The 16,210-nt window shown below is 38.3% G+C and overlaps 1 protein-coding gene across 3 annotated transcripts in view; it reads left to right on the plus strand.

Moving 5' to 3' along the window:
* dlgap2 (discs, large homolog-associated protein 2) overlaps positions 1-16,210 on the plus strand; it is a 252,368-nt gene that overhangs the window by 81,470 nt on the left and 154,688 nt on the right. For all 3 annotated transcript variants that reach the window (XM_031902504.1, XM_031902505.1, XM_031902506.1), the window contains exon 2: positions 14,801-14,833. The gene's annotated coding sequence lies outside the window, so the exon portion shown is untranslated. The remainder of the gene's footprint in view (positions 1-14,800; positions 14,834-16,210) is intronic.

A 16,210-nucleotide genomic window follows, 5' to 3' on the forward strand; every position in this document is an offset into this window, starting at 1 on the left:
AATATGTTTTGTATTTCAGCTTGTACATTTAAATCACTTTGGCAACTGTAGTTACAGTGATACTGTTGTGCATTGCTCTTTGCCATATTCCAGTGTGCGTCAGATGCTGGAGGTATACGGATCATTACAAGTGCAGATGCCTTCCTTTGCTGCAGGTCAAATCGTATTCCCTAATGATCATTTGTTGAATAAACATTCCTCAAGCAAACCCCTTGGAAGAAAATACCGAGAAATGAGGAGCATGCTGGTACATCAGCAATAGCTAGAGTTATCTTTTAAATGAAGCTGCTCTTTTATGAAATGATATATAGTGGCATTTGAAAGAATCATTTGTCAAAAATAAGTAGGCAGCAAATAAAGCTAAAACGTACGTTCCCAAGGCTGCTAAAATACCATGCCAATGTCTCATATATTCTGTTACTGTAATGGTTTAGAGGTTGCATTTGTTTTTGTTTTTTTTCAAAATATTATTTCATATGTGAACATGTGAAAAACTGTGAAATGAAGTAGTATAGGTATGGGATACCTGATGTGGAAACCCGTTATTCAGAAAACTCTGAATTACGGGAAGGCCATCTCCCATAGACTTCATTATAAACAAATAATTCTAATGATTTCCTTTATCTCTGTAATAATAAAACAGTACCTTGTACTTGATGGTAAGTACGCTACATAAACCCCCATGGTGGCAAAACAACCTTAGTGGGTTTATTTGATGTTGAAAGTTGAAGTAATCCAAATAATGAAAACATCCCTTATCTGGAAAACCCCAGATCCCAAGCATTCTGGAGCATGAGAAATGTACATTATGACTACAATTTACATATGCACCAAATAACATTGTTCAAAGCTAATTTCAGAGTGGGGATTATAAAACTTCATCTGCCACCAGTACCAAAAATTGCAGCCTGTTAAGAATATAACAGATATTCCTACTTCCTACTATTTCTACTATTGCAGGCATTTTCTCTGGCTCTATTGGCATAACTGTAGAGGAAGCAGACCCCCTTGGTCAGACCCCTCTGTTCCCTGGGCACCACCAAGACCCCGTGGGGTCTTCCTCAGCTGCTAGAAATTCCCTATCCCTAGCTGCACTCCTACCTACTGCGGCACGGGGAGGCAGGGAGCAAAGGACACAAGTAGATAGCCGGGGTAGGGCATGCTGTGTATGCCAGGTAGAGATGTAGCGAACCTCACAAAAAAAGTTCGCGAACCCGTTCACGAACTTCCGCCAAAAAGTGCGAACTTTTGCAAACTTTGCGAACCCCATAGACTTCAATGAGAAGGCGAACTTTAAAACCTAGAAAAGCCATTTCTGGCCAGAAAACTGATTTTAAAGTTTTTTAAAGGGTGCCACGACCTGGACAGTAGCATGCAGGAGGGGGATCAAGGGCAAAAATTTCTCTGAAAAATACGTTGTTGACACAGCGTTGCGTTTTGTGCTGTAAAGGGCAGAAATCACACTAAATTTCTAAACTTGTGTAATAAACTGCTTTAAAACGTCCGGCGTCTACATGCCAATCAAGTCGTGTAAAGGTTACAGCCGGTTCACACGCAAAGACAAAACGCCGCAGTACTGGGTACGGAAACATCGCTCAGGTGATTTTATTGCAATGCAATGTCACTACTATGTGTAACGTGTTTGGTGCACTACTATGAATAACAGCAAAAAAAAAAAAATTAATAATAAAAAAAAAGTGATCTCTGGTTGGTGCTGGGGGTGAACAATTAGGAGCAGCACACCAGTCCCCAACACAGCTAGACTAATAGCACTGTAAATTACAGTAGCAAAGTAAAAAAACACAAATAAAAAAAAAATGATGTGAATGTGAGGTTGGTGCTTAGTGCACTACTATGAGCAGCACACCTGTCTCCAACAAACACAGACGGAGCTGCAGTACACAATGAAAAGAAGAGTAACAGTAATCAGAAAATAAAAGCAGTCCTTACAAGGACTATTGGGTTACAGCAGATGAGATCAGCAGGACAGCTGCCCACAGCAGCTACATACAGAGCAGTATAAAGTAGATTACTAGTCAGCAAAGCTACCTAAACTGTCCCTCAAACCCCTGCACAGCTCTCTCCCTATGCTAACTCATCAAGCACACACAGGCAGAATGTAAAATGGCTGCTGGGCTTCGGTTTATATATGGAAGGGAGTGGTCCGGGGGTGGTCCAGGAGGGAGAGCTGCCTGATTGGCTGTCATGTATCTGCTGGCTCTGGGGTGAGAGGTCAAAATTTGGCTCCAGCTAAGGCGAACCCAAAATTGCGAACATCGCTAAAAGTTCGCGAACTTGCGAACACCATATTTTCGTGCGAATTAGTTCGCCGGTGAACAGTTCACTACATCTCTAATGCCAGGCCCCTTTTGAAGATTTTTTGGGGGGGGACCCAGTGGGCGATCGCAATAGCTCTGGATGCAGGCACATCAATAAGCTTTTTGGAGTGTAGAGGTGGATTTTGGCCTGCGTTTATCCAAAGGCCAAGGATCTGCAATATTGTAGATTGCAATTTGGCAGTAGCAAATGTTCTACATCTTCTTTCACATACAGTAATATACAGTTAGTGTCTGCCATGTAAGAGAATGAATGACTTTACTGATCTGATATCTTCGAAGTGTAATATCATCTAATGGAATCTAGTCTTGGAATATGATTATTTTACTCATTTATTATTACTGATGCATATGTCTGAACACACAGTCTATCAGACATAATGCCCTATTCTATACATTATTATAGTGCATCAAAATAGGCATATACTAATCACCCACTACTTTACAATTATGGGGCAATGTAATAAAAGTTGCTAAAAGAAACAAATATATGCAGTGGGAAACAAGTATTGCGAACAATTCAATATACGTTTTGTGTATCCAAAAAGTATTTATCAACTTCTGGGTAATTTTGGGTCACTTATGCAGTACTTATGCACTACGTTGAAAAAAAGATCAAAATGTAATACATGCCAAGAATATTACATTGGGAAATTCAAAATTATAATTTCTGCAATTTTTTTCCTTTTTTTTTGGATTTATTATCCCCCTCTCCTCCAAAATTCCAGCACCCAATCTTTTAAAGAAACTAATTGGAGTATCAAATTCTCTTTCATATTTAAATAAGGAAAAAAATAATCTTTGCATCTTTGGATCAGCCCAATATGGCCTTCAAATTGGTGGCAAAATTGGGCCCTGACTGTTTGGCCATTACTGTGTATGGCCAGCTTTTCAATCATAGATGACAATGTGATTCACAAATTAATAAACAAGTGAACTGTCATGAGAATATGTTGTAGTAAAAGCATTTTTTTTATTTTCTATGCTCCATATTTTGTTTTTATTTTCTGTGCTGCCGACTGCTGGAAAAGTATAGCAGAAGCCAGCTGATAAACAAACTTAATGAGCTACAGAAAAAAATAAAGGGATATAGAAATGCAGTTTTTAATTGCATTTACCAAAAGTAAGACCATTAAAAATATTGAATGTGTATGTATTAGAAATTTGCTGTAAATTACATTTCACCATGTCAAAAACAATTTTTGGTGGAGATCTCCACCCTTTCAATTGCTATTAAGAAGTATCTTTCTATGCTTTGCTATTCTCTTCTCTGCTTACTTGACTACAGAAACAATCTTTGCTCTGTTTACTACAGTAATGCATTGGGATTGAGGAAATTGGATTCTTGCCTGAAGGGGAAAAGGGAGATATAGATTCAGTAAGGGTCATTTACTTATGCAAGTGCTGTGTGCAACATGCCATTGCAGGTTGCCTTGTTTTTTAACAACAATACAGAATCCTTTCTGACAATTCCGGCATAATTGCAGTTGCAAGGGGTAAGGGCTATGCCACAGAGGGCTGATTCTCGCCAAGCCGAGCCCTCTGTTTTAAAAAATTAGATGCAGTGCAGTCTCATGTTTTTTAGCCCATATTAATGCTTCCAAGTGCAGGCACAACTTAAAGATTTGTACAGCAGAGGGGCTGATTCTCAACAAGTTATTTTCCACTTACTGAGAATCAGCCTCATGTGGCATATCCCTAATTGCGTCCACTGTATCAAAGTGCGCACAACTGGGACACATTTGAGCTGAAAATGTTCTAAGCCTGTACTTGCTGTCAAAAAAAAAAATTGTCTGTTATATGTATGGACACTGGCTGGAAAAATCCTGGAGCTACTGCTTACTTTAAGCAAGGTGGCAGTAGCTCTAGGCAATGTAGAGCCAAGCCTGCCCTGCACCATAGGCAATCCGGCCATCCAACCTCACCCTGCATTAACTACTGCATTAACACATGCACTTGCAAACATATATACAAAGGTGCATGGAGAATGTTGGAAAACATCTGCTTGTGTGATTTCATAGTAAGAATAGTCAGATGACAGCAAGGTCGGCACAGACTCGATCCCCCCAAGGTGCTGACCTGAGCCGGTGGTCTCCCTCCCCCGACACACTGAAGGTACACACGCTTGGGGGGGGGGTCAGATGGGTTGTGGAGGCCCCCGAGGGGGAGGTATGAATGCGGGGGCCTCTGAGGCAGCAGAGTCAGTGGGCCCAGCACAGCCCCAGTCTGACCCTGGATGTCAGTACTCGCAGGAAGTTTCACAAGAAGATATCAAATAATATGAAAAAATGTCCCTGGGAAAAGTTCTAGTTAGGAACTGAAACACTGGATTAAATAAACCAATAAATTGTTTTCATATTATTTGATATCTTCTTCTAAAAATTCCTGGGAGTGTGTGTGTGTGTGTATTTTAATATCAAGTATTTGAAGCGTATATAGGAGGTCACTGCATACGTTAACCTGTCATGTCAAGTAGTTTGTGTATAATCAAGTACCAGAAGTTTATTCTCATCTATCTCATTCCAGGCAAATAAAAATGTCTTAAGAAGTAAAATATACCCTTTTTTGTAGCCAGCTATTTGCAAAAGCACCATTTTTTCTACTAACTGGATAACAAAACAAAGCACTCTAGCAAACCCTTCATTTTCAGATGTCATTTAACATATGTCAATAATAGATTCCTATTGGCTGACAGCCATTAAGTGATTTATAGAGCTAAACAGCTCTCCCCCAGCCCTTTTTTTCCCTGTGACTTAATAATGTAGCTACTCTGTTGAACATCTGAGTATCAGCCTTATGTAGTCAGTGCCTTGGATAGCAGCAGGAAATTCACAAGTCATCCCAATTCCATGAAAATTCAGCCGTCAGCAATACTCCAATACTGGTCAGGGGAAAAGGTAACACACAAATGTTCTGTGGCTTTAATAGTGTGCAGAACATTATTGTTTCATTAATATGTTAACATATATTCCTGTTTGTTCTTATCATATATTAACATAGAATGTGTAGCTCACTGTATAAGGCTGAGTAAATATGGAACTGTTAATAATTATAAAGCCAATATTTTATTTTACTTTTAAGGGAATGAACCTATTTTATTGCATTTATCTTTTAACCTGCTCCTTAGTATAGCAATGTCTGGCCAAAGAATATAAACATTTTCTATGCTATTTGTGTGTATATATGTGTGATCAGTGTCACTGGACATGCTGGGGTGTTTGCAAAAGCTTATGTCTGACTAACACCCTGACATCCCTACACATGAGTGGCAATGTGTCACAATCGGAGCATGGGTACATTTGGTAGAAGAATTTGCTGCCCAATTGGCCCCACCACTTCATATTCAGTTATCCACAGAATAATGTATAGCTGATTGCAACACAGAGGAAGAATATTCATGTTATGTAGTTACTGTATGCCTTGGCTGGGCTCTGCTTAAGCGTAACATGCACTCACCATCTTGTTGGTGTGCTCTCTCACCATGGGAACACTGATGTATGTGCAACCTTCTTACTGATGACTGCCTGCTAATTTATGTACACCATGTGGCCTTTTACTGTATGTGTTTTCTGCACATTGCTGGTAAGGATGAGTGCTTACTGGGATCTCCGGGAAAGCTATTGTGTAATATTGTGTAAATGAGCATTGTATAAGCTGCTGATTGTGAATATCGTTCAGTGTGCTTGGCCCTCTGACTTAGACTGTGGTCCTTTTACATTATCACTTTTAAATGTAAAATCTCCTCAAATTAAAGCGTATATAACCTGCAACCTGCTTCTAGCAAGCTTTTTATTTCTTTGCAGAGTGAAAGAGACTTGTGTTTTTGGTTATTAGATGTGCTGTACTTCAGCTTCATTACTTTACTGGCTTTCATCTAGTTTGCTGTGTGCGCTGGGGTCATTCAGTGTGCTGTTTTTCCCTCATTATGTTACTTTGGTTTGATTTGCTTTCCACATGCTCTGTGGTTATTAGATGAACTTTGCATCTTTTTTTTTTAATTACATTATATAATTTTGCTTTCCATGTTCCTTGGGTATTTTTCAATAGACTGTGCCTCAGCATTTCTGCAAATAATTCCACTTGTGCTGCTACATGTACCCTGTCCCATTAAAAACCTTATTGGCATTATATCCTTCGCCACGTGACTTACAGAGCCTGTCTGTCTGTACTTCATCATTTTGGTAAATTGTAACTTTTTAATGGGGCCTATTTCATTCTATTAAAAGGGTAGATTTATTGGATAATAAATAAGTGTATAGGCTGCTAATTCCTGAAAGTTGGAAGGGGATAATAAAATGGGGGATATAACAAGTGCGTACTGCCCACGACACTTTAATAAACAATAAGCTTTTCCAGCCTGCGTGGAAATGACTAGATCTGCTGGAGAATTCCATACTTTATTTGCTACCAGTTTGCTATCCATCACCCTATTGGGTTGCTTTTTTATCTATAGGGATTTACATGCTTGTCTTTTTAAATAATAAAAACACAGCTAAAGAAGAAAAAGATAACTGTGATCTTTTGTAATGTGGAAGTACTTGGAGGAAGAGAAGCCAAATGTAGGCAGATGCTATAGACTTATTGACCTGGCTCAACAGTACCAGCCTGTTTGGTTTGCTAACACAATTTTCTAGTTGTCAATTGCACCTGCATCAGAATAGGCATGTTATAGGAGGAATATTGCAATATATTTAAAAGGAGAAGGAAAGGCTAGTAAAGAGTTAATCTCAAGCTGCAGGCATACCTTCAGTAGTCTCAATAGTGCCCTTAAGTCTCCCCATATTTCACCTGTTCAGATGATCAGAAGCCAAACAGGAAGAAAAAACGCTGAGCTGTGTAAAGAAAGTTCCCATAATGCCTCACTCCTGCACAGACATGCAGACCAAGTGAACATGCCCAGTTAGTTAGACTATGAGTCAGCTTCCTGCTGATTGGCTCAGATCCACATTCCTAAGGGGGGGGAGTGAGTTCTTAGCATTCTTGAGGGGGGGGGGAGAAGAAGAGAGCAGAGAACAGAAAGCTGCGTGTCTCTGGCACAGGAATTATGGACACAACTAATCTTTTTTCAGAGAAGTCAGTGCAGCGTTTCTGCGAGTGCTAATGGCTGTATTTACATAGCCCTTTCTGATAAAGCCTACTTAGTTTTTACCTTTCTTTCTCCTTTAAGGCCCTTGATTGTGTATTATTTCAGTGGGGCAAAAATTTGTTGTGGATGCAGAAATAGATGTACTTTATGCCTGGTAAAGTGTCAGCTGTAAGTATGGCTTCCTTGCACTCCCAATTCAAACTGATAGGCATACATGACACATTGGCACAAAACAAATTTGGCACAATCACTGATTTACTCTGCAAAAAACAACCGTTTTACTCATAGCCATACATACAGTGGTGCATTTGGCATCTTGATAGTAACAAACTTTTGTTTTTGTTCTGTAAAGGGTAAAAGAGGTCTGTAACCTTCAAGCAATCTAAGCTAAACTATACTCTGATTTGCATTCCTTTACAGAACATTAATATAAAATGGGTCTCTAGGGAGGAAAAACATAGTTTCCTGCATGCACCATTCAGGAGAGTCTGTTTCAAAGCTATTGTGAGCACAAACAAAAAACCTCTAAAAGCTAATAAGGGAACAGGATACAGTACAGAATGCTGTTGCTTGAAATCAGCAAAACTATTTACAGGAATGAGGAATAATCACTTGCTGTCACAGATAGATACAGTACAGTTATTCTGCATTTATTCACATACAATGCTTCCCAGAAGCATTTACCCACCAGGAGTCAATTAATGTGAGGATTGAGTCAATTGAGAAGTGTCCAGGAGGGATGAGATCTGTCCCAGATTTACGAAACGGCAAAAAACTCGTGAAGCGGTGAAAATGTTGCTTGTCAAAAAATGAAAAAAAATGATCTATGTGACAATTTTTTTTGACGTGCATCATTGTTTTGATGCACACAACAATTTTTTTGACATGGGCGACAATTTTTCACAGTCCCAAGTAAAGGCCCTCTAAGTGGAACCAAGGTAAGCTACAGTTGTCCCCAGTACCCTTGTGCCCCTGCTCTACAAGTGATACACCTAGGACTGCTAATCCTTCTAATTCTCCTCAGAAGATTTTAAGGCTGTTTGTTAGCTCATCTGATCCTATATTTCACTCTTGGAGTGAGCTATTATAAAAGTATCCTCACACTATCTTCACCTCCCTCGCCCAGGCTCTAAGTACCATCCACCTCCTCTAACAATTGGGATCCAAGGAGGCCAAGCACATGTAGCCTTCCCCTTTTAAAGAACAAAAAAAGAATGACATCTACTCGCTAGATGCTGAGCTGCCAGAAAAATATTCTAACCCAGGATAAGGAATAAGCCCCCCAACTGTAAAGTAGGGCCACTTAGATTTTTAAAATTTAGGGGATTACCTGAATAATGGGCAACTAATCCTTCAGTCCCCTACATGTACAGGAAAACTGGCACATACACAGTTTCATCACTTTTTTACAGTGGTTTAATGCAAATAAAGTAAAAATAATTTGGAAATGCTATAATATGCATTTACCCTGTGCCTGTCAGCTCACACACATTCAGGAAACAGAAGGCAGTGCATATACACCTGCAAAGTGACCAATCCCTGCGCCATTAGCTTTAAGCTAATGGCACACGGGTTGGAATTTTACCTGTAAAGAAATCTTTTATATCATATATATATTGATTTTCACTTGAAAATTAAGGGGCATTTTGGTAACCCTCTAGAGTTTTGGACATCAGCCATTGTATCTATTATTAACGTCAAACTGCCATGCCAAAATCAATATGCTGACTTTACTTCATCTTTTATTTATGAAAAGAAAATCAGCAACACCACTCAATAATCATTTATTATGATGAATTAATGTCCACATTGTAAGTATTCACATTTCTGAGTTGAGAGGCCCCCTGGGATTGTATCCAGTCAGTCATACTGATGCTTTAAACAGCTCTGTATATCTACAGGCAACTGTACCAATGCTAGCTGTGAATTCTGTAAGCTGTCGTTCAACAACTTTCACAGATTGTGTTATACATTTAAAACATGAATATAAATTGGCAGATATCTAGTAGAAGTAAATCTAAAGCAACTGGAATCATTGAAGGTGTTTCACTACTTATCTGAGCAGTTTCCTCAGTTCAACTAACTGGTACAGAAAGTCCTCAGAAAATAAAATCTTCCAATATTTCAATCATAATGGCGCAATGGGACACTGATGCTTCAAACAAAATCCAAGTTGGGGAGCTCCTGTGATGACTTTGAAGGCCTGAATCATTACTACTATGGAAATGTTGAGCCGTTAGGCTGGCGCAATAAGTTTAGTATGTAAAATATGTTTTTTCTAAACACATTCAGTTGTAGGGTTTAGTTATCCATTAAGTATTATTAATAAAAAAAGGAAATAATTTAAAAATGTAAATATTAGCTGAAAATGGAGACTATAAGAGATGGCCTTCCCATGATTTGAATCTTTTTGGATATTGGGTGCTTTGACTACCTTCCTGTAATTCTGAGCTTTTTGGATATTGGGCTACCAGATAAAAAATTGCACATATGCAAAAGGGCTCCAAATGCACCGGACACAGCGGCTTGCTTAAAACTCGATTTTTATTACTCCATTCAAAAACAATATGCCTGACGCATTTCGTGTAAATATACACTTAATCATAGGCCTATGATCTTGCCTATGATAAAGTGTATATTTACATGAAACGCGTCAGGCGTATTGTTTTTAAATGGAGTAATAAAAATCGAGTTTTAAGCAAGCCGCGGTGTCCGGTGCATTTGGAGCCCTTTTGCATATGCGTGATTTCGCCTTCCCCAGCTACAGGTTCGGGGCTCTGAGCACCTGAACCACTTCTGAACAACGGTGAGTTCTTTGGTATTTAGGATTTCACATTGTGAGAGCTGATATGATGGTGTTGGGAATTTGACCTAGATCAACTGTGAGACAGATCCGGGGTTTATACACCCGGATCTCTCTTTTGTATTTGGTACGTTTTATTTACTTGATTTCCTGACATTTGAGACATTTAGGTTAAATTAATTGAGCCATTTCTAAGTTTAGGTTACTACCATTTCTTAGTTTGTAGTTTACCAGATAAAAAACAAAGGGACCTGATGAAGTGGCATGCCCCTGGAATGTTGCAGTTTACACAATAACTAGCAGGGTTCTGCCGCTTGCAAAAGCTCAGCCGTGCCAGTAATTTTTCCATATTGGATTTGCAGGAGGGTACCAACCCTCCATACTGGGCACCAAGCGAATATATTTTGAAGTGTAGCTGTGCTGGTGACTTTTCTAATTCACTAACAGATAAGAGATCCCATTCCTGTAGAAAAAAGTTAACAGAAACAAAATAATTGCAATTTCTAATAGACCACCTCCTAGTAGGTCTTAGCATGCCCTATGTGGAATTCAAATTAGCAAATTTACAAATATTCTTCTTTTTGTCAAAATTCTTCTTTTTATATTTCTGAATGTTAATTTTGTTCTTAAGTTTAATATATTTGCCACCCCTTGCATTCCACATATGCATTTGCTGTTACCCTCAGTAGCAGATTTTCTTAGGGAAACCGATTTTCTTTGAACTTAGCCTTGTTGTGCAAAAAAGTAAGTTACTCCTGGTCTCTTGACAGACACACATCACGCATTTCATATTTCCAGTTATGGAAATTTGCTTTAACCATCATTTCCCTTTAATCTGATTAAAATTGTTGCTTTGGCAGCTGGAAGAATCTTCAGCTTAAAGCAGTCAGTCAGTTCTCAGCATTTTTCTTAATATTTGTATTTTCACAAAAGCCATTGGGGAAACTGTTTGTTTTTTTGCTTATTTATTATATGAATAGGACATTTTTCTTCTCATATTTTTTTTAAATAATATGATCATCAGTCAATGGAGCATATCCATTTGGGCTACTGCCTGCAGTATCATTTTGGAATCATTTAACCAATTAGTAAACTGATGCTGAGTAACCATTTCCTTCATCATTTGCAACTGGTTCAATTAGGAGGAAGAGTCAAGCAAGAATATGTACCATTGAAAACTAAAGACAAGTCTATGGGGATTGGCTGATTGGCACTTAAATTGCAGAGAGTCCTGCCCTTTTTTTCCAAATTGGGGAAACCAGGAAGGCAGTTTTCTCCCAGACAACCCTCCCAAAAACAATAGGATTGTTTTACCACTAGAATTTATGCAGGTTCGTTGCCATCAATTTGATGTGACTGCGCCCAATTTGATGCAACTGCAACTTTTTTGGACACACAGCGAATATTTACACAAATTTTCACGGAAGCTAATGCCGAAATGCAGAAATTCGCTGCAAATCCATGCCTGCCAAAAAAATTCACCCATCACTAGAAATGGCCTCTATTCTATTGGAGATGGACTACTTAAAACTTTTCTATATATAAACCCTAGAGGGAAGTTATGTCTCTCTCACAATGCTGTATGAGACAGAGCTAATGTGCAGATTAACAGGGGCTGTGTTCACTTAGGGCTCTGGCACACGGGGGAGATTAGTCGCCCGCGATTAACTCCCTGTTCGCGGGCGACTAATCTCCCCGAGTTACCTACCCCTGCCATCCCACCGGCGAACATGTAAGTCGCCGTCGGGATGGCAGACGCGGCGGCGCGATTTCGCACAAATCGCCGAAAAAGACTCGCAAGGCTTTTTCGGCGATTTCCGCAAATCGCCCCGCCGCGTCTGCCATCCCGCCGGCGACTTACATGTTCGCCGGTGGGATGGCAGGGGTAGGCAACTCGGGGAGATTAGTCACCCGCGAACAGGGAGTTAATCGCGGGCGACTAATCTCCCCCGTGTGCCAGAGCCCTTAGGCTGAAATACCAAGAGATAGCAAGATATATATATATTCAGGCTGCCAGTGAACCAGCCTGTTCTGGTTTCAGAAATTTGACCTTGTATGTTCACCTATGTTAAATTCAATTAAAGCATATATTTTTTTGTGGAAAACAGGCAAATACCTGCTAGAAACTACAGTTGTGGTCTGTTTCATTATAATTCAAGATCACATCATAATGTTTTTACACAATTTGAGCCAAAAAAAAAATCTTACCTTGAATGTTTTCAAATCTTTTATTTTTATCACACACCTGCACCCTATGGGCAGATTTATTTAAGTACGATCGGTCCAAATCTGACTTTTTCGTACCTTGCATATTTTCACCGCTAATTTGGGCAACTGTACTGTACGTCAAAAATTATGCCGCAAAATCGCATTGCCGTGCCGAGTATGAAAGTTTCGGATTCATTCAAGCTTCAGTATTGTGACTTTCCTTGGGCCAGGTTGGAACTGCAGAGTGCCATTGAGTCCTATGGGAGGCTTCCAAAATCATGCACAGAAGGATTAAAGTCAGAAAGGTTTTCCCGACGTTTACGATCATTTGAGACGAAAATTTAGTGACTTTCGGATTGCCAATACGATATAATCCTGACTATTCCGATTTTTCCGTAAGCATTTTCGTGATATTTGCGATCATCAGAAATTATTGTATCTAATCCGAATTTTTCCCATTTTGGGATTTGAACTCGTACTTTGATGAGTGTGCCCCTATGTGTATCCTATTATAGGGATTAAATAAACCCTATTATTTTATGTTGACTTCGATTGGAAGTGTGATGAACAAATCACTCTGACCGGCTTATGAACACCTTTTAGATACTAGTGATGAGCAACATTTTTCGTCAGGCATGGATTTGCTGCAAAACTCTGCTTTTTCGCCACTGACAAATTTTATTTGCAAAATGGGCTATAAAAATTTGGTGCAACAAAAATTGGCGGGTGATGAAAAAAGTTGTGGTTGCATCAAATAAATTGCAGTTGCTTCCAGAAAGTTGCGGTCACATCAAATAAATTGCAGTTGCATAAAAAAAAGTCATGGTCATGTCAAAAAAGTTGCGCCTGCAATAAGCTGCACACATCAAAAGAAAATGTGCAGTAGCTATGTTTCACCGTTTCGTGAATTTTTTAGCAGTTTTGCAAGTTATTCTTAGCTGTTCTTGATATAGAATGTTAATGAAAAACAGAAAGCCAACAGATTCATATATACCATGCCAAATGAACATATCTAAGACTTGTGTTTCTCTAATATAATGTTGTGTGTGGGTGTTGTAAGAAAAATGTGATTTGATTGACATGAGAACCTGTAAAAACTCACATCTGCAAATTTTGCATCTGTAATTATATTCCTACCTAAATATCATTTGGCTGATTGATAACAACATGATTACCTCGGATTAGCCTTGGCTTCAACTGCCATTGCTTTCATTTTCTTTTTTGTTTTTTATTATTGCATCTTATTTTAACAGTCTTTCATCTGCTAGTTACCATTATTGGTGTCTGGAGATATAATGACATTCTGAAGCACATTTATCAAAATGTAAGTTTAGAGCTTAATACATAAAAACTCACCCACATTCTATTAATTCCTATAGGATTTTAATAAGTGTATTTATCAATGGGTGAAAATTAGAACTCACCATTTGACAAATACATTTCTAAAAATCCCATAGGAATGAATAGAACGTGGATGAGATTTTATGTATTAAGCTCTAAACTCACATTTTGGTAAATCTGCCCCTTTGTGCACCAGAAATTATTTCAGAATGGAAATGAGTTATGAATTAGTGATTCATATTCTAATTCTATTCTAGAACTCTATAAATCTCCAACATTTCTTAATACAGAATCTGAGGATTGAAGCTGAAATCACACATGTAGATTTATTATACTTTCCTAGGTGTGCAGTTTGCTCTAGTGTAAGTGTGGAGGACAGAGGACATTTGCTATGGCACATGGAGGTTGTAACAGAATGTACAAAGAGGCTGGCAGATATTTATGAAGTAGAATGAAGAATGGGAAGGAGGAGATGAGGGAGCTGGTGGGCAAGGAGCTTGGAAAGTGTAGAAGGGGATGCTGGAGCTGACACATACAGTATAAGAAAAAGTATTGTGAGTAAAGGAGTGTGTGAAGGACTGGCTAATATTACTTAATAAGTAAGGATTGTGTCATAGAGGGGAATAAGGTTCCTGGTGCAAATAAATGCAGATCTTAACTATGTAGAGGTTTGAATTTTAATAGTGCAGTTTTGTGGGTACACCTTACTCTTGTCCACTTTTAACCCAACCTACTGAGCATGGGGATTTTTACTATTAATCTGGTATTATACCTTGTAGAACATTGCATCACACATTGGCAGATAGAATAATATAGGGCAGATAGGGTATTCTTTTCATAACCAAACTGGTTTCATTTCTGATATTCTTAGCTGGTTTTGTACACAAAAGCATTGCTTACATTACATCTTATTGACCTGTTGGAGAGAGTGGAAAAAACTGCTATACATTTAAACATAAACAAAACATAAACCTTATTTCTAAATGGATTTTGGTAATATATTGACTTCTTTTTTTGTCTTTTTAGAGTCTCAATGCACGTTGTGTGGTGAACCAGAAGGTGAGTGTGATATTATTTCGTGACTTAGATATACCGTAGAATTCAAACACAAATATGTTTGTAAATGCGTTGTGGGTAGATTTTGTTTGTTTTTAAAGTAGATTGAACCTGCTGATTTAATTGAAGCCAACAACAAAATGCCAGACTTATTTAATGTTGCAGTTCTTGAAATTTCAATTGAATTAAATCGAGTGGGCACAGTACAAGCTTTAGGCTGCAGTATGTCTTTAAACCAATACTACTGAATAAACAAACTGAATCTCATTTGCTTTATGGTAGCCTGAGGTGTGGCGAGTTTGTTTATTGTGTTTTCTTTACTGACCTAAGTGTTCTGTTAAAGTGCACATAAAATAACAAGGTGTTGTTACTTTAACATAAGTTTAAAGTAGCCCTAACATTGGTTTTGAAGTGTTGTGTTAAAATCTTCATCATTTGGACAAGGTAAAAAAGAAATGTAAAGCTTTTATAGAAATCTATACTGATAAATTGTGTTTTCTGGCAAAATGTAACCATTTATTCTAGTACGCTTCTTCCTACTATAAGCATTGTATGAGGTTAGTCAGCATGTTTACTGTAATCAAATGCTTGCTGGTGTGACCTGCAAATATAGGCAAAGAATAAAATGGGCTTGCAGTTTGCCCACCATTAACTGAACAACTGCTGTTGCATAATGCAGTATGTATGTATGTATGTATAACTTTATTTATAAAGCGCCACAAGGGTACGCAGCGCTGTACAATCTTACAAAATACAAAATTACACACAGGGAGGACAAGTGATATAATAAATAAGTACAATAAATATATATGTATATGTGCCTTGTGTTATGAGACACAGTAGGAAGATGTCCCTGCCCCGTAGAGCTTACAATCTAAGTATCAAACCATTTGGCTTTAATGGCTCAAAAATGTCTCACCACATCCCATTTAAATAGAACATTATCGCTCCTTTTTGTATTGAAATGAATGTTGTGACAGCGTTTGCTCCTTCTATAGTTAACAAAGCTATATTCCAGTCCACTATGGCAGCAGGGGTATGCTGCTAACATTTGGAGACAAAGATCATATTTGAGATAATATTGAGATAATATTTGAGATGATATTTGAGATTATATTTGGGATGATATTTGAGATAACATTGAGAAAATATTTGATCCAAAGCCACATTTGTGATTTAATCCTAACTGATTTTTGAAGATACTGTACAGGCATGGGATCTGTTATCCAGAAACCTGTTACCCAGAAAGCTCCAAATTACTGAAAGGTCATCTCCCAAAGATTGCACTTTTTATTAATTCAAAAGTTTTGAACACATTACCTATTTCTCTGTAGTAATAAAGTAGCACCTTGTACTTGTTCCCAACTAAGATATAATTAT

The sequence above is a fragment of the Xenopus tropicalis genome, chromosome 5, assembly GCF_000004195.4.
Source record: "Xenopus tropicalis strain Nigerian chromosome 5, UCB_Xtro_10.0, whole genome shotgun sequence".
Classification (NCBI taxonomy): domain Eukaryota; kingdom Metazoa; phylum Chordata; class Amphibia; order Anura; family Pipidae; genus Xenopus; species Xenopus tropicalis.